The sequence below is a fragment of the Schistocerca nitens genome, chromosome 8 (assembly GCF_023898315.1).
Source record: "Schistocerca nitens isolate TAMUIC-IGC-003100 chromosome 8, iqSchNite1.1, whole genome shotgun sequence".
NCBI lineage: Eukaryota > Metazoa > Arthropoda > Insecta > Orthoptera > Acrididae > Schistocerca > Schistocerca nitens.
In genome coordinates, this window is record NC_064621.1 from 312,075,599 (window position 1) to 312,099,341 (window position 23,743).

The 23,743-nt window shown below is 39.7% G+C and overlaps 1 protein-coding gene and 1 pseudogene across 1 annotated transcript in view; one reads left to right on the plus strand and one right to left on the minus strand.

Moving 5' to 3' along the window:
* LOC126199542 (beta-1,4-glucuronyltransferase 1) overlaps positions 1-23,743 on the plus strand; it is a 123,402-nt gene that overhangs the window by 94,998 nt on the left and 4,661 nt on the right. The gene's annotated exons all lie outside the window — the stretch shown is intronic.
* On the minus strand, positions 19,833-19,950 carry LOC126200085 (5S ribosomal RNA; annotated as a pseudogene).

Below are 23,743 nucleotides of genomic sequence, written 5' to 3' on the forward strand. Positions count from 1 at the left end.
CGCCTCAGAGCCTTTAATTACGAGCCGCGCCTGTTAATAAATGTTTCCTAGCCAGTTATCGGTCACTAAACTTTGATAAAACGTATTATATGTAGTTCAGAACATGTGGAAGGTTTCCTGCCGGCAAATACCTTAAATATGACGACAGGCAGATAGAAGAAGTAGACAATGTTAAATTCTTGGCATTGCAGCTTGATTATAAATTTAATTGAGAGGAGCATACCACTGGACTGCTGAAGTGCCTAAACAAATCTCTATTTACTATGTGGATGTTGGCAGACATAGGTGATATAAAAATGTGGAAGCTAGCATACTAGGCTTAATTTTTCCATAATGTTGTACGGGATTTTTTCTTTAGTAAGTCATAAAGCCAAGCTATAGTTTTCCAAGCTGAAGAAGTGCAGCACGAATTATTTGTTGTGTGACCTCAAGAATGTCCTGCAGAGGGCTTTTTAAGGAACTGGGGATACTAACTACTTCTACCCAATATAATTATTCCTTAACGAAATTTGTCATTAAAGACATATCTTTTTTCAAAGCAAGAATCAGTTCATGGAATCAATACAGGAAATAAGAATAGCTTTCACAAATATTTAAAGTCACTTACTTTAGTTCAGAAAGATGTTCGCTGTTCAGCAATACATTTTCAAAACATGCCAGTAGCCATAAAAAGTTTTAGTAACAATAAAGTTCAGTTCGAGAAGCGTCTAAAGGATTTATTGGTGACCACCTCCTTCAATTCCATTCTTAGCAGAACAGATTCATACATTTATGTTGTTAATAATATCACATAATATGAATGTTGTATACAATCTGACGTCCATCAAATCGCAATTTCTTTACAATCATTTTAAAATAAAATTTCACTTTGTCCTGTGGCATAATTCGTTTACTCATACTGGAAACACATGAATATCTGTACGAATTCATATTTATCTTGAACACTTTTTACAATATCGTCTATTACAAACAATAGGTCATTACAACTCAAGTAATCATGTGAAACATCTCCAGCATGTACCAAAGCACCTACAGGTTGTCTCTGCCATAGTAAAATTGAACTGATATTGAACTGCATTATAGGGGCATCATGTGTAGCGCAAACAGTGATGTATGGTGGAGATGGTGTTACAATGTGGTTTACGTTGGTGTCCATGTATTGCACTTAAGAAAAGGCTATATGTGAAAAGATATAAACATATTCTACAGCTCTGTGTACTGAGTACACTAAAGGAACAGTTCTAAGATGATGACAATGCAGCCTGTCATAAAGCAGCATATGTGATGCAATGGTTGTGAACAGTAACACTCCTGAAGTGAAATAGACTGTTAATGAGAGTTTAATTTTTCTGGATACCGGACCCTAATCCAGCTGTGTCTAATTCTGGGTGCAAAACATCTGCAATATTTTATCAGAGGAGAAAATGTGAAAGAAAGGCCATGAAGATGACAAAGACAAATATACAGCAAAGGGCAAAGGAGAAGTAAAATAATAAAAATTTGACAAATATGATTGTGTGAAAGAAGGGCTATGAAAGAAAGTTCTCAGGGCTACCAACGCTGATATGAAAAGCTACCTCTTCTACAGATCACCAAATTGAAGTACAAGGTACAAATATACACAAATCATCAAACCTCATTAAAAAAGTGGTGTATCATTATTGAGAAATGATACAGTCAGTTATATGTTCCATAGATAATTAATCTGGATGATTATTTTATTGAAATGATGTAGAACGAATCATTTTATGAGCTAATTGTACATGATGAGTGCTAAAATTAATGAACATTTTATTTTTCAGTGAGACCCATGCAACTACACTTATATAAAGGAATTTTTGAGTTTCTATTTACTATCTACTTGATCATAAACAAAATTTTGCGTTTGTAGTAGAGCTATTTGTCAAGGAGAAATTATTTTAGGCTAGATTTAAAACTTGCTTTGCTACCTGCAAGGCATTTTAAGGCGAAATGATCAAACTTTTTTGTTACTCTATATTAGACACATTTCTTAGCCACTGACAGCTTTAACAGTGGACAATAAAGGTTGTTCTTTCCTCTAGTACACTAGGTAAGCTCATAACTCACTATCAAATTGTGGTGGATTATTTACGAGTTGAAACAGTGGAGTTAAGATTTTTAACTCCTTAGAGAACTATTTACATGGTGACAGCAGATGAACACCACATATTCTTACTTCTCGACCCTGTGCAAAATACTTTCTTTCTATATGGTGAGTTTCCCCAAAAAATCATTACATAAGACATTCGTTTGTTTTCAGGACTAACAATTAGATGAAGGGCAAAAGTAGGCGAAATTAATTGTTCAAGGAGCTCAGTAATATGTTTCTTCCAGCCCAGCTTTTCATTGGTATGTGGACTCAAAAATTAAAGCATTCTTCCTTATTCACTGACGTCTGTTCATATGGTATGAGAATTGCTAGTATGACTCTATTTCTTCTGCACAACTGAAAATAGTGTATTATTTCCAAAATTAAGAGTGAGGGGCCTTTTTGGAGGACCACTTAGTTATTCTTTGAAAAAAAAAACATGATTAAAAAACATTTTCTGTGACTTTCTTTCTAATACGATTTATTATAAAACTTGTATCAACAATAAAAAACACAAATTTTGCTTGTTGAATGTTAAATGGAAGCACACTCACATAATATATAAAGAATAGAAGTGAACCCAACATTGAACGTTATGGGACTCCCTTTGTAATTTCTCCTCATTCACAAAAATTTTCTACCCTTCCAGTATTGTTTGAATTATCAGTACAACTCCTTGCATAATATATGTTAAGCTAGATGAAGACCAGCTGTGTGTAAGGTCAACAATTCCATAAAACTTGAATTTTCTTGAGAGTGTAACATGATCTACACAATGAAATACAAGCTGGTGATATTTTATTATTTAAGGTTTGTAATGTTTGATGAGTGACAGTAAAATAGGATTCTCAGTCAAGAAACGCTTCTGGAATCAAAACTGTGATGCACTAAGTAAATTATTTCTTTTTAAATGTGAGACTACTCTTGAGTACACTAATTTGTAAAATATTTTGGAGAAAGATGTCAATAAGGAAACTGGACAATACTTAATTAAATATTTTCTGTCACCTTTCGTATAAAGGGGTTTAACAGTTGCATGTTTTAAGCTGTCTGAAAAAATTCCCTGTGCCAGTGAAACATTATGTGTATCACTAAGTTAAGTTGAAGAAATTTTCAAAATTCTGTTTGTAACTGCATCAACAACATATGATCTTTTGTTGTGTAGAGTTTTTATAATTCTACTAATTTCAGTGAAAGATGTTGGTGCTACATCTAACTGCTTCAAGTTTTGTTGAGTGACATTTTTAACATATTTTCTTGCTACTTCAACCAAACTGCTTAGTCCTATTTTAGCTGATTCCTTAGAAGCAGCTTGTGAATTGTCAGTCCCAACATTGTATATTGTTCACTGATTGGCTGTCGTGTCTCCCATTTGACACCATCCAATTTAGTTTTAATATTATTATCTGTATTTTAATTTATGTTGGGCACACATGCTTCTTGACATGTTAATGAGTTTCCATAAAAAATTACATTATTTTTATATTATGCAAGTACATGATATTGGATCTTATTTTGGCCTCTTTATATATTTCCATCTTCCTCTTGGAAGAGATTTTAATTCCCTTAGTTATCCATGGCTTACTTGTGTTTTAGTGGTTTTTGTGGATACCATTCTGTGGAAGAAATTTTCAAATATTGACACAAATCTCCGATGGAATAAACTGAATCTGACACAGTATCTCTTTCTATATAGACTTCATCCTAAACCATGTCTTTTAACTTAATCTTAAAACACTGTATCCTGTTCTCATTAATAACCCTCCATGCTTTGTGTGAACATGTTTCAGGGTTGTGTTATTCTGTACTGTTTATTTTCATGAAACGTGGATTGTGATCAGATAGTCAGTAACCAATAGGGTACACATTAATTATTTCACACTTAGCACTGTGCATAAAAATGTATCAGGCAGTGTTCTGCTATCTTGCTGCACACAAATTAAAAAACTGATTCTGAAACAACAATTGCAGTTCATTTTTCCTGCCAGTATCTTTTAATAAATCTACACTGAAATCTCCACAGACTACTAACTCCTTCCTCTTCTCTGACAGGTAGCTCAATAATACATCCAAATTTGCCATAAATAGCTGAAAATTTCCTAGAGGGAATGTGCAGACTACTACTACTAGATAAGTGTTCAGCATTAACAACTCACAAGTAGTTGCTTCATGGGTCTGATACAAACAAAAACTACTTGTTTTAATATTATTATATGATAGGAGAAATACTAGATAATTACTTACAATTCAAGTTAGTAATGGATCATAGTTCTAAGTCCAGACTTGAAGTCCAGTCCGAAGCTTTTACAGGCAAGTTGTGGAGGTCTTCCACTGACCATTTGAATGCTTTGAGTGAATATTCACATGTTCTGTGATGTGCTGCTTACTGCTCTTTGCCACAGTCATATTCAGGGGACGACTTTCAACGTCATTGCTGCGGCAATGCTTCACATCTTCCCTCACATATTACCTCTGTGTTACCATGCACATGTTCCCTTGGTGGTACTAAGCTATTAAGATGAGACTGAACTGTCTTAAACAGCCTCTTGATCAGAGTCAGTGGAGGAAATATATCCAAAGCGTCCCTCCGAATAATGTCAGTTCGTAAGAAGGAATCTTCAGTTTCAATTTACCAGCAGAAGCAGAATGTATAAGCAGAGCGAAGTTCGAGTGTTTATCCAGAAAGCTATTTGATTTTGTGCCCAGATCTTGCGTACATTGCAACTCTTCTGTTTTCGATGTTAACTCTGCCCGAAAATGATGCTAGTCTATAATCCCCGAAATTTACCTTCTTTATCTCTTTGGTTACAAAGTGTCCAGAGATACAAATTATTTTTATTTTTGCGTAATTATTACGTATATTAATGTCCTATTTTGCCGTAATTTCTATCAATACTGTTTGTAACTTGACTCTAGCCTATGAAACGTGCCCCTACGACTCCAGTAAACGTAGGTATTTTGTCCTGGGCAGTTGTGACCCCCCTTAGACTTTCTGTCATTTGCTCAGTTAATAATTCCTTCCCCCTCCTATTCAGGCGCATCCCTGTCTCCTAACTGCAGCAACAGCCATGGCACAGGTATGAGGCTCTATCTTAGGCAAAAGCAGTCCACTCAGCTCTTTGTTTACATGACTAACAGCCATGTTAACCCAAGGCTGGTCACGGTAAAACTTCCACAAAACCCACACAAGTATGTGCTGTTGCTGCTCCTTTTCCTCCATCTCGCTTCCAATACTATACTCTAAGTTGCTAGTGAGGCGTTTCCTGCTTCTCCTGTTATAAGTACCTGATTCTCTCCAACAAAATATCTGTACAAGGCCCCTTTGTTCCCAGTCACTTGACTAAGCTTGATACTGGGTGTCATGATACTTTTGACCTGGTATGCTACACTTAGCTTTTCCAGTACCATTTGGCATACACCTCTCCAGTGACTTTTACCTAGCAGCAGGACTCTTTTATTTCTACCTGACTTTTCTACCAACCTAGTCTTACAGCGCTTCTTACGGGAAAGCTACAATCTGATTTGCTAAAACACTGACTAAAGGTCTTTTCCTATTTCAGCTGACAAGTCAAACTGATTGGTAACTGCAGTTTTAAATCAGATTTCTTAGGTTTTTGCCTATTACGTGTCACCTTTTCCCATCTCCCAATTTCTCTTACCCTCTTCAGCCTGTCTAATTCCAGATAAGCGATTCCTAATTCTGCCTGAAGGGCGCGAATTTTTCTTCCCTGCTCTACGATTTCCTTGTCTCGAATGCATATCTGCAACCCCATCTATTGGTTATGAACTGTAGATTAAAACTGAAGAAACTGCAAAAAGGTGGGAATTTAAGGAGATGGGACCTGGATAAACTGACTAAACCAGAGGTTGTACAGAGTTCCAAGGAGAGCGTAAAGGAACAAATGGCAGGAATGGGGGAAAGAAATACAGTAGAAGAAGAATGGGTAGCTTTGAGGGATGAAGTAGTGAAGGCAGCAGAGGATCAAGTAAGTAAAAAGACGAGGGCTAGTAGAAATCCTTGGGTACCAGAAGAAATATTGAATTTAATTGATGAAAGGAGAAAATATAAAAATGCAAAAATGAAGCAGGCAAAAAGGAATACAAACGTCTCAAAAATGAGATCGACAGGAAGTGCAAAATGGCTAAGCAGGGATGGCTAGAGGACAAATGTAAGGATGTAGAGGCTTATCTCACTAGTGGTAAGATAGATACTGCCTACAGGAAAATTAAAGAGACCTTTGGAGAGAAGAGAACCACTTGTATGAATATAAAGAGCTCAGATGGAAACCCAGTTCTAAGCAAAGAAGGGAAAGCAGAAAGGTGGAAGGAGTATATAGAGGGTCTATACAAGGGCGATGTACTTGAGGACAATATTATGGAAATGGAAGAGGATGTAGATGAAGATGAAATGGGAGATATGATACTGCGTGAAGAGTTTGACAGAGCACTGAAAGACCTGAGTCGAAACAACCCCCCGGGAGTAGACAACATTCCATTAGAACTACTGACGGCCTTGGGAGAGCCAGTCATGACAAAACTCTACCATCTGGTGAGCAAGATGTATGAGACAGGCGAAATACCCTCAGACTTCAAGAAGAATATAATAATTCCAATCCCAAAGAAAGCAGGTGTTGACAGATGTGAAAATTACCGAACAATCAGTTTAATAAGCCACGGCTGCAAAATACTAACACGAATTCTTTACAGATGAATGGAAAAACTAGTAGAAGCCGACCTTGGGGAAGATCAGTTTGGATACCGTAGAAATATTGGAACACGTGAGGCAATACTGACCCTACAGCTTGTCTTAGAAGCTATATTAAGGAAAGGCAAACCTACGTTTCTAACATTTGTAGACTTAGATAAAGCTTTTGACAATGTTGACTGGAATACTCTCTTTCAAATCCTGAAGTTGGCAGAGGGAAAATATAGGGAGCGAAAGGCTATTTGCAATTTGTGTAGAAACCAAATGGCAGTTATAAGAGTTGAGGGGCATGAAAGGGAAGCTGTGGTTGGAAAGGGAGTGAGGCAGGGTTGTAGCCTCTCCCCGATGTTATTCAATCTGTATATCGAGCAAGCAGTGAAGGAAACAAAAGAAAAATTCGGAGTAGGTATTAAAATCCATAGAGAAGAAATAAAAACTTTGAGGTTCACCGATGACATTGTAATTCTGTCAGAGACAGCAAAGGACTTGGAAGAGCAGTTGTACGGAATGGATAGTGTCTTGAAGGGAGGATATAAGATGAACATCAACAAAAGCAAAACGAGGATAATGGAATGTAGTCGAATTAAGGAGGGTGATGTAGAGGGTATTAGATTAGGAAATGAGACACTTAAAATAGTAAAGGAGTTTTGCTATTTGGGGTGCAAAATAACTGATGATAGTCGTAGCAGAGAGGATATAAAATGTAAACTGGCAATGGCAAGGAAAGCGTTTCTGAAGAAGAGAAATTTGCTAACATCGAGTATAGATTTAAATGTCAGGAAGACGTTTTCAAAATTATTTGTATGGAGTGTAGCCATGTATGGAAGTGAAACATGGACGATAAATAGTTTAGACAAGAAGATAATAGAAGCTTTCGAAATGTGGTGCTACAGAAGAATGCTGAAGATTAGATAGGTAGATCACATAACTAATGAGGAAGTGTTGAATAGGATTGGGGAGAAGAGAAGTTTGTGGCACAACTTGACTAGAAGTAGGAATCAGTTGGTAGGACGTGTTCTGAGGCATCAAGGAATCACCAATTTCGGGCAGTGTGGAGGGTAAAAATCATAGAGGGAGACCAAGAGATGAATACCAAGCGGATTCAGAAGGATGTAGGTTGTGGTAGGTGCTGGGAGATGAATCAGCTTGCACAGGATAGAGTAGCATGGAGACCTGCATCAAACCAGTCTCAGGACTGAAGACCACAACAAAAACATGGGAGAGCCTTATTGACACTTTGATGTCGTCCCACTACAACCACCCAAGCAGAAAATAAGCCCACAGTCCTAAAATGATTCTTCCATGTTAACTAAACTACAGCAACATCAACATTTGTCACAAATGATGCTACTTTTACGTTAAACTAAAAAGTACTGTAAAACACTTAGACTCTAATGAAGTAATAATCAGAAAAATTGTATCTTTTGGCGAGTTGCGCAGCTAACGTCTAGGCAGTAAGTGGACTTCAAAACACGAAAGTGTAAAGAACACACAGATATTCGCTCAACGTAATGTTTGGGTAGCAAAAGTCTCGAAATGAACGAAAACTAAAAAGCGCGGTCTTATCTAACAACAGTATTAAATAGATGCTATCAGGAAATTATGTAAAGCACTGAAATGAATCCAAAACAACACATAATGACTAGTGATCGACAGACATTTACACTTTAATGTAAATGCATTCATATCAGTACGGGAGAGAACAAAAATGCGCTTAATTTTTGCCACTGAAATAAACTGAATGAAATGGGGAGCGATTAGTTTTCTTACTAGCTCTGAAACTGTTGGGTAATAGTTCACACTGTAATAAAATAATATCTATTGCATAGGAGCTCTATGCAGCACTGATTATTGTTTGATGTAGCAGACGATGCTATATTATATTCCCTTATGTCTTGCTACAGGATACAGATATGCAAATTCAAGAGAATCCAAGCACAGGTGTTGCTACACCATACCTCTGTTGTGTATTGTTACACTGTCTAATTTTTAGCAATAATTATAATTTTGCAGTCAAATTAACTCTGCTGTCTGACTCTTACGAGCCCACTGTGATATGTAAATCTTGCGAGAGAGAGAGAGAGAGAGAGAGAGAGAGAGAGAGAGAGAGAGAGAGGGAGGGGGAGGGAGAGAGTCACAGATATGGCAAGTGATTGGGAGTGGCAATCATTAAAACAAAGACATTTTTGGACCTTTTCACAAAATTTCAACCATCGACTTTCTCCCAACTACATAATGGAAATGACCAGAAAAATCTATGCTCACATGGGATGATTTCCTACATGCTATTCGAGAGTGAGAAATATTCTGAAGTGTTGTGTTGGATATATTGTCTAAACTGTAACAGTTTTACAAAGCAGTTGCACAGCATTTTCTATTTCATTCTTTCCCAAAATATTTGCCTTTGGAAGTTGTACACTTTCCTTAGTTTTAAACCTCTGCAAATGACTTTAAAGTTTTGATTAATAGTTACAAGCGTTTTAATGTAGATTTAAGTAATCTGATAACAGCTTGGCAACATTCAGAAACAACATACACATCAAGTATTCTGTCTACAGCACACTCACAAAACATGTGACGCTACTGATGAACACCATATTCAGTTATCAAACACAGAGACCGATTTAGTTTGAATGGTCAATACCTACAACAAAGTTAAAAGTACATAAATAATTTATACAGTAGTAGTGGTAATAAGGTCATGAAAGACTGTATCTGTGGAAAAGACACATAGCAACAATTGCTTGATCTGGTGGGCAGTGGAGGACGTCAACTGGTGGTAGCAGACTGATGAGCAGCTGGTAACAACCAGAGCTTGCAAGATTTACACATCATAGTGTGCTCGTAAGAGTCAGACAGCAGAGTTAACTTGACCGCAAAATTATAATTATTACTAAAAATCAGACAGTTTAACAATGCACTGCAGAGGTATGGTGTAGCAACACCTGTGCTTGGATTCTCTTGAATGTACATATCTGTGTCCTGTAGCATGAAATAAGGAAATATAACTGTACAATTGAGATGCAGTTTCCTTGATGTGTGTATTTTGAAGCACATGTACCTTCAAGCTTATCTTCCTTGAAATGAGGAAAACGAAATACGATGCACTATACATGTGTGTCAAGAAGACAGCATTTTCTCATTAACGCCGACTATTCGCATTTTCTGCTTGATGGAACTGATTTGAACTTGATCACTCAGCATGATGCTGTGTTGCAAAAGCAGAAGACCCACTGTGATTAGCCCATCATTCTTGCTGGTCCTGCATCGTTCAAGCTAAGTCTGGCATGCACTGCATACGACTTCTACTAATGAAATGTGTATTTTACTGATCAGTTATTTGTAATTCAAGAAAACAGGATTTCTGCTTGCATGTTGAAGCATCTGGGCAAGGGTGGGAGCACAATATCTTGCTGAAAAACTATAGCATTGGAGATGGGAGAGCAGCGTCCGATATCGAGTGCAATATGCATCAACACCGTATTTACAGCTGCAGTGCTGGTTTATTTGAAGAATTGCAAAATATTCTATAGTACGATTCTTGGCCATCAGTGGTGGTGAACTTGACTTTCTCAACAGCATTACTATGTGCATAATATATCATGGAAGAGTGAACAACATGGACACAGTTGACTTCGAAAATAGTGGTACAAGCGAACATAAATTTCTTATGCATATAGTAGAGAAAGTGTTCATAAAAAAGGTCAGTTCTTATTCACAAAGTATTATGCAATGGAACTATAAGGGGAAACGATGTTCACTGTCTAAAGGAGTACTGTTGTAGTTTTGTGTTCAGTTTGCAAGTGTGTGAAGTTCTTACATATAAAACCATAGGTTCTGGTTACTATCTAATAGTGCTTTAGAAGTGAATGTGAAAATAATGCAATCATTCAGGAAGGAATGCTTTACAGATTCTGAACATTTAGTTGCTTTTTCAAGTGTATGATAAATATGGTTGTATTTATTACACTCAAATGTTTCTGTTTCAATACAGCAAACTGGTTGAGTATTACATTAAGTATATATTACTCAATTGTATTCAATTGGTCCAAGAATGCAATTCAGGATCTTTTCGATTTTGTTAAGGCATATACAGCTGTCAAAACCTGGTTAGCTGATGCAGGTATCTGAAGTGTAAATTGACAAACGATTTGTGTTGCAAGTGGAAGTTAACTGTGATTTTAGAATCTGTGTGAAATGCAAATGTTGTATTAAAATGTAAAATAATAATATAATATTTAGTTATATTACATTTCTTCAGGATTTGTTTTCCTTTCATTTCCCTATGTAGTGTATTGCACGTTGCCTTGTTGAAGTATTACGGCAGGGAGATAGACGGGAAGAGCGAGAGAGAGAAAGAGAGAGAGAGAGAGAGTAAATTTACTGACACAGTATAGTATTTGACATGATGAGGTAAGTGTTTAAATGTAGTATGTAATTTACGATTTTATATGCATACATGCGAGATGAGATTCAATGATAAGCTGGTACTGTATTGGTACTGTATTTTATGTAAATAGAAAGATGAAACATATGAAATATAGAGGTGGAATATGTGGTGTGTGTGTGTGTGTGTGCATGTGGGGGGGAACATGAAATCATTTTTATGCAATTCAAGTGAAGTTCATGTAATTTTTTTCGAACATGGTGCCAGTTTTATTCACTGCAAGAGAAGCTTACATTTTTTTTTGAACACAGCTTACACATTTCAAATGAAGCTTACATAATTTCACAGCAACATTAAGATATCTGTTAAAATAGCATTTTGTGATTGGCTGCTTCATTTTAGTGGCTGCTAAACTACAAGGCTGAGATGGGCTGGAAAGGAGAGGGGGAGGAGGAGGGTAGTGGAGGTCATGGCTTGTAATGTGATGTTGTTGACATCGAGAAGGGCGATGATGTTATGTACAAAGAAGAGTAGACTGTTTTTGATTTTTGATCCAGAGTAGGTGTAGCACTACATTAGAGAGAAATTTTTTTAAAGTAATAAAAAATAAGACCTTTGAAAGGTAATTGCCATCTTATAACTTTTCTGAAATGCCCAGTAGGAGTTTTGAAGCAACTTTTAAACTGATTTATGGTCATTTTTTAGGCATAACCCTGTCATAATGCTATTTGATAGCAGAGATTATCAACAAATGGTTAAACTTTCAGAGGTGCAATGTAGGTTTGATATATGTATTCCTGAAGGTCATTGGTTGATTAGTCTTAGCATGAAATTCTGCAAGGCTAATGAAGGCTTTGTGAATGATTTCTATTTTACAGACAAAGACTCGTGGAGTGCAGATGGCTTTACAATTTGCACGACCTGAATATAAGTATCCAAGAACATGAATTTTTTAATTCCTAACATTATAGATAAAGCTACATACAGGACTGATCTGACTAGTGACTACCTGTGGAATTGCATTATTATTAGCAGCAAAATATCCCTTAAATGAGACAAAGAGTTGTGAGAAAGCCAGTATGCTTGTGAATAAGCAAAGACATGTAGTTTCGTTCTCACATGAAGAGTTTTTCAATGTAATAAAAAGATAAATGCCGATATTTTTTGTGAATGTGATGTGATATTCAAATACTTTAGTTACATGATAGGTAATCGTAAATGGACTGCTGCAAACCACCTCAGATGTTACAAAAAAGCCCTAAAATTCCCAATTTTACTTCAGAACCATTGAAAAACAAGATCAACATAACCTTATTACTAATAGTTTTGAGACTCAGGAACTGATTTGCACGAGGATTCACAGATGTTGGCTATCCTTATCTATGGGATTATGTTTTTGAACCTCACACAAAGGAATTCTGTTTTCCATTACAACATAACTGAATACACAATGCGAGAAATTACTCTGTGAGAAACATAGTTGAGAAATATGTCCTGCAAGAAACACAAGTGAAAGCGTCACAGAAAACTTGATTTTCACCAAGTGCATGTAGTCGTCTCATTGAAATAGGTGCAACACAATGACAAAATGATAGACCAGCGTCCATATGATACCTAATCTTACCCCTTTGTGGTATCCCTTCCAGCAGACCACATTCTCTCTATTTGAAATTTACACCAAGCCTCTGACAGTTGCTCACAAATACTCCATGACACACATAATGCATCATTACATAGAGGTAATGTGGCAACAAGCGAATCTGTGTAGCATGGTAGAAAGACTGCCGAGCAGGGCACTTACTCACTTACAAAACAAGTCAATGCATATTGGTAGCCTGATTCGACTTCTTTTGTGTGTCTACTGTCTATTCATTTTGTTGCATCTCCCACTTCTTTCTCTTTACATTATGGACATAAATATGTCTTCCAATCGAGTCTGCTCTGCAATCCAGTTTTTTAAATTAAAATCTCTTCTTGTAATTGCCCTCAATAATCTTTCCATTATACTCTGATAATCTGTGGTTGTTGGAAAATTCTTCACATTAAAATGTCTCATTTAGTAATACACCCTTACTGTAATATTTTCTTTTTGGTCACATTACTAGCTTTGTAAACTCTATTTAGTTTATCACAAGCACACCAAGCCATTTGAACTCCGCTGTTTATTTTTATAGTTGTCCACCTACTGCTGTCTTCAACTACCAAAAATATAAACTGACATTAACTGGTTATATGACTACATTGTTAATTTTCACTATTTTTCCGATATGACTAAGACATTTTTCAGTATAAAATTCAGTCTTTAGTTGTATAATTAGGAAATTTATTCCGCTTTTTCAGTTTCTTCAGACTAATCTGTCGTCTTCAGAAGCTTACAGAATCATTAAAATTTGGCCATACATGTATGTAAAGAATAAGAAGTGCATTACAAAACTTTTTTGACATTTGTTTAGCAAATGTCGAAAACTTCTTCACATATGCTTAATGCACCGAAATGTCGAAAAATGTACATATTGCGCATGAGAATTATAACAGATAATTTACAGTAAATTAATTACATTTATTACATAGTCAAGTTGTTGTACGCAGCAAGAAACAGATACAAAACATAGAACAAGCTTACTAAGGTATATAAAGGGAGTGAAAATATATTACTTATGAAAAACATGCTCCATAGATCCATATAAGCTCTTAATGCTGTTAAGACTCAAAGGAAATGAGCTAAGTTTAACCATTTTACAGGTATTCTTAAACAATGAAACTAGTGTCTATTTTTCAGTGCAAGCCGATCATTCAATAAATCTTTGGAATATGTGTACATCTCAATCTCATCTAAGAGGTTTATTTCGTAGCCCTTGTCAACTATATGCAAAATTTCCAAATTAAGCAAAGATGGGTGAGGAAGAGTGTGTTTACCAGATTTGAGTTTTTATATACACTCCTGGAAATTGAAATAAGAACACCGTGAATTCATTGTCCCAGGAAGGGGAAACTTTATTGACACATTCCTGGGGTCAGATACATCACATGATCACACTGACAGAACCACAGGCACATAGACACAGGCAACAGAGCATGCACAATGTCGGCACTAGTACAGTGTATATCCACCTTTCGCAGCAATGCAGGCTGCTATTCTCCCATGAAGACGATCGTAGAGATGCTGGATGTAGTCCTGTGGAACGGCTTGCCATGCCATTTCCACCTGGCGCCTCAGTTGGACCAGCGTTCGTGCTGGACGTGCAGACCGCGTGAGACGACGCTTCATCCAGTCCCAAACATGCTCAATGGGGGACAGATCCGGAGATCTTGCTGGCCAGGGTAGTTGACTTACACCTTCTAGAGCACGTTGGGTGGCACGTGATACATGCGGACGTGCATTGTCCTGTTGGAACAGCAAGTTCCCTTGCCGGTCTAGGAATGGTAGAACGATGGGTTCGATGACGGTTTGGATGTACCGTGCACTATTCAGTGTCCCCTCGACGATCACCAGTGGTGTACGGCCAGTGTAGGAGATCGCTCGCCACACCATGATGCCGGGTGTTGGCCCTCTGTGCCTCGGTCGTATGCAGTCCTGATTGTGGCGCTCACCTGCACGGCGCCAAACACGCATACGACCATCATTGGCACCAAGGCAGAAGCGACTCTCATCGCTGAAGACGACACGTCTCCATTCGTCCCTCCATTCACGCCTGTCGCGACACCACTGGAGGCGGGCTGCACGATGTTGGGGCGTGAGCGGAAGACGGCCTAACGGTGTGCGGGACCGTAGCCCAGCTTCATGGAGACGGTTGCGAATGGTCCTCGCCGATACCCCAGGAGCAACAGTGTCCCTAATTTGCTGGGAAGTGGCGGTGCGGTCCCCTACGGCACTGCGTAGGATCCTACGGTCTTGGCGTGCATCCGTGCGTCGCTTGCGGTCCGGTCCCAGGTCGACGGGCACGTGCACCTTCCGCCGACCACTGGCGACAACATCGATGTACTGTGGAGACCTCACGCCCCACGTGTTGAGCAATTCGGCGGTACGTCCACCCGGCCTCCCGCATGCCCACTATACGCCCTCGCTCAAAGTCCGTCAACTGCACATACGGTTCACGTCCACGCTGTCGCGGCATGCTACCAGTGTTAAAGACTGCGATGGAGCTCCGTATGCCACGGCAAACTGGCTGACACTGACGGCGGCGGTGCACAAATGCTGCGCAGCTAGCGCCAATCGACGGCCAACACCGCGGTTCCTGGTGTGTCCGCTGTGCCGTGCGTGTGATCATTGCTTGTACAGCCCTCTCGCAGTGTCCGGAGCAAGTATGGTGGGTCTGACACACCGGTGTCAATGTGTTCTTTTTTCCATTTCCAGGAGTGTAGAATATGACATATATGATTTTTTACCATCTTTGTTGAGCATGTGCTCATGAAAACAAATATCAAACGCCCTCTAAATCTGTTCTACAAAAAAACTAGTGCATATATTACATTGAATTTTACATATACTGGATTTGAGAAGTTTTTCAGCTGTAGGCTTCTTGTTATGTATAAAAACAGCTTGATGCCGATATTCGTAGTAAAAGATACGCTAACGTCATATTTTTTTAAACAAATTCTCTATATGATATCGAGAAACACGCTTTTACTTCTATATTTTTGCTTATTATGGAAATTTTCCACATTGTTTTCAAGGGCTACGAAAAGAACATGTTAGAAGAGTTCAGAATATTGATATATTCCTATATATATTCCAAAGATTTGTTGAATGATCAGACTGCATTGAAAAATAGATACTATGTTGATAGCATAGCATCTATTATATAAAATTGTGAAAATTAACACATTTGATTTAGAAATTAGTGTCAGCACTAGCTTATTTGGAACCATGTGCCATGTTTTTCAGATGTATTCTAATATAACTTCCTTTATATATCCAAGTTATGATTTTTATATTCTTTTATATACCTTCCTTGTTGCTAATACAACTTAACTATATACATAAATATAGTTCACTTCATGTAAATTATCAACCTGCTCTTATAATTATCACATATAATATATACATTTTTCGACATGTCTTAGCACTATGCTTCTGTGAAGAAGATACTGACATCTGCAAACAAAGGTTTATAATACACTTCTTATACTGCACATACATGTATGCACAAGTTCTAATGATTTATAATATCCCAAATTTTGTAGTCTTCTCAACATAGCAAATGAATCTATTGAAATGATGAAAGTGTAACAAATTTCCTAATTGTGCAATTGAATTTTATTCTGAAATACAAAAATTTCTGAGAAACTAAGAGCTATCAATAAAATCATTGTTTTGCCCTAACTTATTTTCAATGTTACTTGCAAACTTGCTCAGTTAATTTCTTTCTCTCAAAGTTAATGTTTAACTGATCTAGAGGAAAGCAGTAAAAAGTCTTCAGGAATATGAATGTAATTCTTATATGTTCATTTTAATTGTATTCTTTCTTTGTTTTCTGAGTTTATTGATATGAAAGCTTTTTCTACTTTCAGTAGTGAAAAATTTCCATTCTTGTTTTGTTTTTAGATTTTGAATTACTTATTATTCTGATGAAGTTTATCAGTACCTGTAGCATTGATGTACATAATCTATGTTATGTTATAATAGATCAAGTCAAACCGTTGTTTCCTGAGATATACTGATAAAAATTTTGTTGAAACTTAATGAAATAAATTTTGGGCAAAGCTGTAATCATAACTGTTGGTCTGTACTATTACTCCAGTCAAGTATATAGATAACACAGAAGTATAAAAAATTATAGAAATTGTTTACATTTTTCAGCCATATTCTTAATATTTTTACACCCTTGATTCCAAAAATGACATCCACTTTTCTTCCTCAGGTCATGTTCTTGGGCTAATTAGATTTTAAAAAGTTGTAAGGTTTGAATGAAATGTATTACATTTTTGTGACATAACCTGTGTATTTTTTAACATCTCTTGTCCAAATTCGCTTATTCAGAGGAAAAAATCTTTTTATAAATACTGTTTATGAAAAACAGTTACACTGTTTAGCAAAAGTTGATACACATCAATTGCTTGTGAAGCCATCATTGTTTAAAATTCAAGACTTGGTTTTACATTCCCTGGAACATCTAGAACGTTTGGCAGATGTCTCTCATCAAAGTCCATCTGTAATCAGCCATCATGATTCCACACCAGCCTCTCTCATACCGTATAAGTAGCAGAGTATATCGCCATTATTTTTGCACCGTCTTCTAGCTGAAGCCATTATATTTGCTCATAAAAAAAAAACAAGTTTTCATCTGAAAGAATGTTAATTGTGGAATAATTTAAGTCAGGTATTTCCTACACACAAAAATTCGATAACTCAGAAAGTTTACCTGTTCGACCAAAACCAGCTTCAGCATCGAAATCAGTACATTGTAATTTTACAAAAGCAATAAATAGAACTTGGGAGGTTTTTTCATTGCTGCCCGGTGTAATCTGTTCTCCTATATTCTTTCCTTAAGGCAGATTGTTCATTTGATTGATTCATATCTTTATTTAAAAGGGTCGATCAAAAAGTTTCCTTCTAAGGGCGTTACTGCAGCGTATATACAACGTAGTGCGACTACGATGTGGGTATATAAGTACCGACATGTAGCCAAATGATAAGTGTGGCATTCGTATCTTCCCAATGCGCATGTGATAAAAGCGGATACGTGGACTATGGCGACGTTATTACCAAATGCGTCCAAATAGGACCAACCTTCTTTTCTTCTTTTCTTGGCTGTCGAAGGGCATATAATGGTAGATATTCATCAGCGAATGAAGAATGTGTGAGACATAAAGTCTTCCGAAAACTATAGTACTGATCTCTCCCCAAGCGGTTACCACGCCTTTGGCCCCTTAAAAAGGGCATTGAAGGGTCGATGATTCTTGTCTGACGAGAATGTGCAGCAGGCAGTTACGGATTTCTGCGCACGTTAGGACATGGTGTTTTACAAAACGGATGTCTGCAACCTGGTACGTCGATGGGATGATTGTCTCAGTGGACACGGTGATTTTACCTGATTGTATTGGCATACTGTTTCTGGATTGTAAGGCCTTCGAACGGAAACTTTTTGATCGCCCATTAAACGCGAAATACCACTCACAGACGGCAGGTGGCATCACTTGCACTGGAAAGTTAATAGTTAATAAAGCATGTAGGGGGCGGGGGAGGGGGCGGCAAGACGCAGGAAACAGTGCAGTTGTCGTCGTACTGCGGAAACGGCGAAATTTATCTGACATTTAAAACAGCATACCTTTCGGGCTCAAAGTGGAAGCATTTCCGAAACGGATAAGATTGTAAACTGTTCTCGTGCAGGTGTTAGTGATGTATGCCGTGCATGGCTAAACTGTGCTATTCAAATGCGGCACCATGGCAACTGTGGTGCACCATGGTCCATAGCTGACAGGGCTGAACGACAACTGCGCAGGTAGGTACTGGCAAATAGACACGCAGCTATTGAGCAATTTACCACACAGATGAACCAAGGGACTATCAACAGTGTCTGCTCAACGATCGTTCCCCCAATGTTGTTACGTATGGGCCTTCACAGCAGGCACCTGGTTCATGCACCCTTGACTGCTGTTCATCGGTAGTGAAGACTGGAATTCGCATGCCAGTATCGCAACTGGACATCAACTGAGTGGCGACACGTGACCTTTTCAGATGAATCACGTTTTATGCTCCATCGGACTGAAAGCAAATACCTTGCAACAGTCTTCGGGAGGATCCAGGTGGGAGGAGAGGGCACTGTGGTGTGGGGGGAATGTTTTAGTGGCAATCACCGAGTGATCTTGTCATTCTGGAAGGCTCAATGGATAAACAGAAGTATGTGTATCTATCCTTGGGGACCATGTCTACCCCTATATGCAGTGTTTTCTCCTCGGTGTGAAGGCAGCTACCAGCGGGACAATGCATGTCACACAGCTCGGAGTGTATGTACGTGGTTCTAAGAGTACCAGCATGAGTTTATCGCACTTCCCTGGCCACGAAACTGTCCGGATTTAAACCCAATGGAGAATACGAGGACAGTCTCGATCGGACTGTTCGCTCCATGGATCCTCAGCCGAGAACATAGCGCAGCTACCCACAGCACTGGAGTCGGCATGACGCCATGTCCATGTCGGTACCTCATTGACTCTCTTCCTGTACATCTCACAGCGGTTCGTGCTGCAGAATGTGGTTATTCAGGATTTTGACAGGAGGTCACATTAATGTGAATGGACAGTGTATTAATCAATATAGACCTGATGTATTTACAGTTTGCCTCCTCTATAGCGAAGTTGAATAAAAAACTAAACTAAACTAAACTCCTCCCGAACAGGCCATGAATGCCCAACTGTACCGACCGGCCGCCATGTCATCCTCACCCCACAGGTGTCACTGGATGCGGAGATGGAGGGGCATGTGGTGAGCACACCGCTCTCCTGGCCATATGTCAGTTTCATTCTCAATCAAGTAGGTTCTCATCAAGTAGGTCCCGAGTTCGAGTCTCGGTCCGGCACACAGTTTTAATCTGCCAGGAAGTTTCATATCAGCGCACACTCCGCTGCAGAGTGAAAATCTCATTCTGAAGTAGCTCCTGAGTTTGCCTCACAAGGGCTGAGTGCACGCCACTCGCCAACAGCGCTCGGCAGACCGGATGGCCACCCATCCAAATGCTAGCCCAGCCCGGCAGTGCTTAACTTCGGTGATCTGACGGGAACCGGTGTTACCAATGTGGCAAGGCAGTTGGTAGCGAACTTGAATAACCACATCATTGTCTCACGTTTTACATAATAAACGTCCTCCGCAGACACACTGTGAACATTTTTTCCAGATGTTTTGCTATTAATTTGGCTTTAATATTTTCCACTAAGGCACCATTATCTCCTGGCACGTCCCTTTTCGTCTTAGCATCGATGCTTTTGTCACTTCGCTTGTCACATTATTTTAATGATTAACTATTCACGTTTCTAAGTGAAATTGTGAACTACAGAACCATAAAAAAAATTGGAATGCTTGTACAGTTTTCTCTATCCTGTTAGTTGCTACGCTGTCTGCCAGCAGGACTGAAGAAGTTGGTGTCTGCCCACATCAGACGGCCGGAGTGGCAGTGCGGTTCTAGACGCTACAGTCTGGAACCGAGCGACCGCTACGGTCGCAGGTTCGAATCCTGCCTCGGGCATGGATGTGTGTGATGTCCTTAGGTTAGTTAAGTTTAATTAGTTCTAAGTTCTAGGCGACTGATGACCTCAGAAGTTAAGTCGCATAGTGCTCAAAGTCATTTGAACTATTTTTTTGCCCACATCAGCTTCTGGCTGAAACAACGACAGAGTGTGTGTGATATTGTCTACCGCGACAATGGATTCCCCCCAGCGGCAGGACGCGCGGCCAGCCTGCGGCCAGCGGCGCGGCTAATCGCCAGCTGTGCGTATTTCACGGCCGGGCGCGCCCTTTGTGTGGTTCCGCCTGCGGCCACGCGTTTCCACGCCACACCGCGCTGTCATCCGATATCGCTGATCAGCAGGCATTGATTCACGGCCGCTTCCGCTCACCCCATCAGCGGATTTATAGTCCGTTAGACCACATCTGTAATGTCGTTCGACAGCGAAGCAGTTCGAGACCTTGATAGGTATCTCATAGCAATAAGGGCGCATCATCATTAAAACTGTGTTTGAAAAGCGACGACAGAACATCGGGACACTGAACAGGCACGTACTGTCCAGGAAATGTATAAAACAAAAGTGACAGCGAAAACTGACTCGAGACTGGGTATAGCCGGCCGATGTGGCCGAGCTCTAGGCACCTCAGTCCGGAACCGCGCTGCTGCTACGGTCGCACGTTTGAATCCTGCCTGGGGCATGGACGTGTGTGATGTCCTTAGGTTAAGTTAGGTTTAAGTAGTTTTAAGTTTAGGGGACTGTTTGACATCAGATGTTAAGTCCCATAGTGCTTAGAGCCATTTATGGACTGGGTATTCGGTTACAGAGGCGAAAACGTACTGCAAGCAATAAACACTGACTCGCAAAGGAGCAGTTCAAAAGATACACTGTCCTGTTACATTAACGTGACCACCACATGTGTTCGACGTCATCGTGCAGTAACGGTTCACTGACGGCGGATGGAAACACTAGTAGTGGAGGGTATGTAAAGTGGTCGGAGGTATGCGGAAAACAGTGCAGCGTTGTCGGAGTGCGGGAACGGAGCGATTTATCTGACGTCCAAAAGGACTTGATCATTGACTTTCGCACCAAGGATGCACGCATTTCCGAAACTGCTATGTTAACTTTTCGCATGCCGACGTGGTTATGGTGTACCGACCGTGAATGGCAAAGTGGCGCTATCCAAACCTGGTTCCAAGGCAACGGGGTGTACCACGGGCCTTAGACGACGGCGATGAATGATGGCTGTGGAGATGTGTACGAGCGCATAGACGTGCAACTATTGAGTAACTGCCTGCCCAAATGAACCGAGAGGCTACCGACAGTGTCTCCTCAACGACCGATCAGCGAATGTTGCTGCTTTATGAGCCTCCGCAGCAGGCGCCTGGTCATACTCGCATGCTGACTGCTGTTCGTAGGCGACGAATGCGGGAAATGGCGCGCCATTACCTCAACTGAGCGACCATTGAGTGGCGACAGGTGGCGTTATTAGACGAATTACGTTTTATGTCCATCGGCGTGAAACGTCTAAAAGGAAACACACTTTAACAATCAATCTTTGGAAGGGGTCCGGCCAGAGGACGGGTCGCTATGGTCCGCAGAATGTTTACGTGGCACTCACTGGGTGATGTCATCATTCTGGGTTGGGTTCTTTGAGGAAGGAGACCAGACAGCGAGGTCATCGGTCTCATCGGATCAGGGAAGGACGGGGAAGGAAATCGGCTGTGCCCTTTCAAAGGAACCATCCCGACATTTGCCTGGAGCGATTCAGGGAAATCACGGAAAACATAAATCAGGATGGTCGGACGCGGGATTGAATCTTCGTCCTCCCGAATGCGAGTCCAGTGCGCTAGCCACTGCGCCACCTCACTCGGTCATCAGTGTGGAAGGCACAATGTCCACCATACACGATGTTTGTTTTTCCGCGGCATGATGGTATTTCCCAGCAGGATGAAGGAACATGTCACGCAGGTGGCAGTGTATGTGGGTGGTTAATAGCACCAGGATGAGTTTACCGTACTCTTCTGGTCACCAAATCGGAAGGAAACTCAATCGAGAATCTGTGGGACCATTTGATCACGCTGTTGGTGCCGTCGATCCTCAACCGAGGAACCTAGTACAGCTGGCACGGCACTGGTGTCGGCCGGGCTCCACGTTCCTGTCGGTACCTTCCAGAATGTCATTGGTTCTCTTCCAGCACGCCTCAAAGTGGTCCACCCTGGAAACTGTGGTTATTCAGGCTTCTGACAGGTGGTCACGTTAATGTGACCATACCACGTAGTTGCGAATGTGTGGTGTAATGTGTAATGTAAAGAGATTTAATTATTTCTTCATACTACCTGACGACCTGTAGCATTAAGGCATGTCAATTTAAGTGTAAGCCATAAAAAAATGTCTTTGGAAGGATTTTGCGAAGACGCCGGTTGGAGAATATACCAAAAAGAAAACGAGCGATAAATTAGTAATCTCAATGAGTTGCAGCGTAAAATAGACAAGCAAATACATTACACATTACAGTAATTCTGTGTAGTCTTTGAAGCAAGGAAAAAAACTGAGTATTTCATTAATTGACTCGGGACTTTGAAATGAGAACACGATTTTTAGCTCTAACATGCACAGTAATTATTTGTGGTCTAGTATTGTACCAAAGTACAAGCACCTCTACAAGTTTTTCTTTGTACAGAAAACAGTAGAATGGGACTTGTAAAATGGTCGCGTAAGATTATGTAATTGCCATAATGTAGCAGACGAAAAAAGAAGTGCGAGAAAGCACCTCTGGATTCTTTTGTTACCGAGAGCAGAGATTACTACTGTCGAAGAACACGAACTTCTACTTACACGATAGTAACGTAGTCTAATATACAAAGTGGTTCCAGTACCTGCTGCGAAGGTTATTGTCGTTTGACAGCTGGAGGGAGACTAGCACTCCAAGCGGTGAGAAAGCAGTCAGATGTCTCGTCAGGATAATGTTTATTTTTAATTATTTTTCTAGTTTATTAACGAAATAGTTATTATTTTTGCCGTTACATGCATTAATAAATTACCAAGAGACATGAGACATTGTGAAATAAATATACAAACAGCCGAATCTCGCTGATTCAGTGACATAAACTACACCTCATTCAGGAAGAAATACTTTCGAATTTTTCTATAATTGCAGCTTACTCCGCTGAAAGCAAGAGAATATAAACACATATTTCATGCGTGAGAAGCATGTATTTCTGTTGTCTGCCCTTGTTATGATAAGCCGGCCGAAGTGGCCGTGCGGTTAAAGGCGCTGCAGTCTGGAACCGCAAGACCGCTACGGTCGCAGGTTCGAATCCTGCCTCGGGCATGGATGTTTGTGATGTCCTTAGGTTAGTTAGGTTTAACTAGTTCTAAGTTC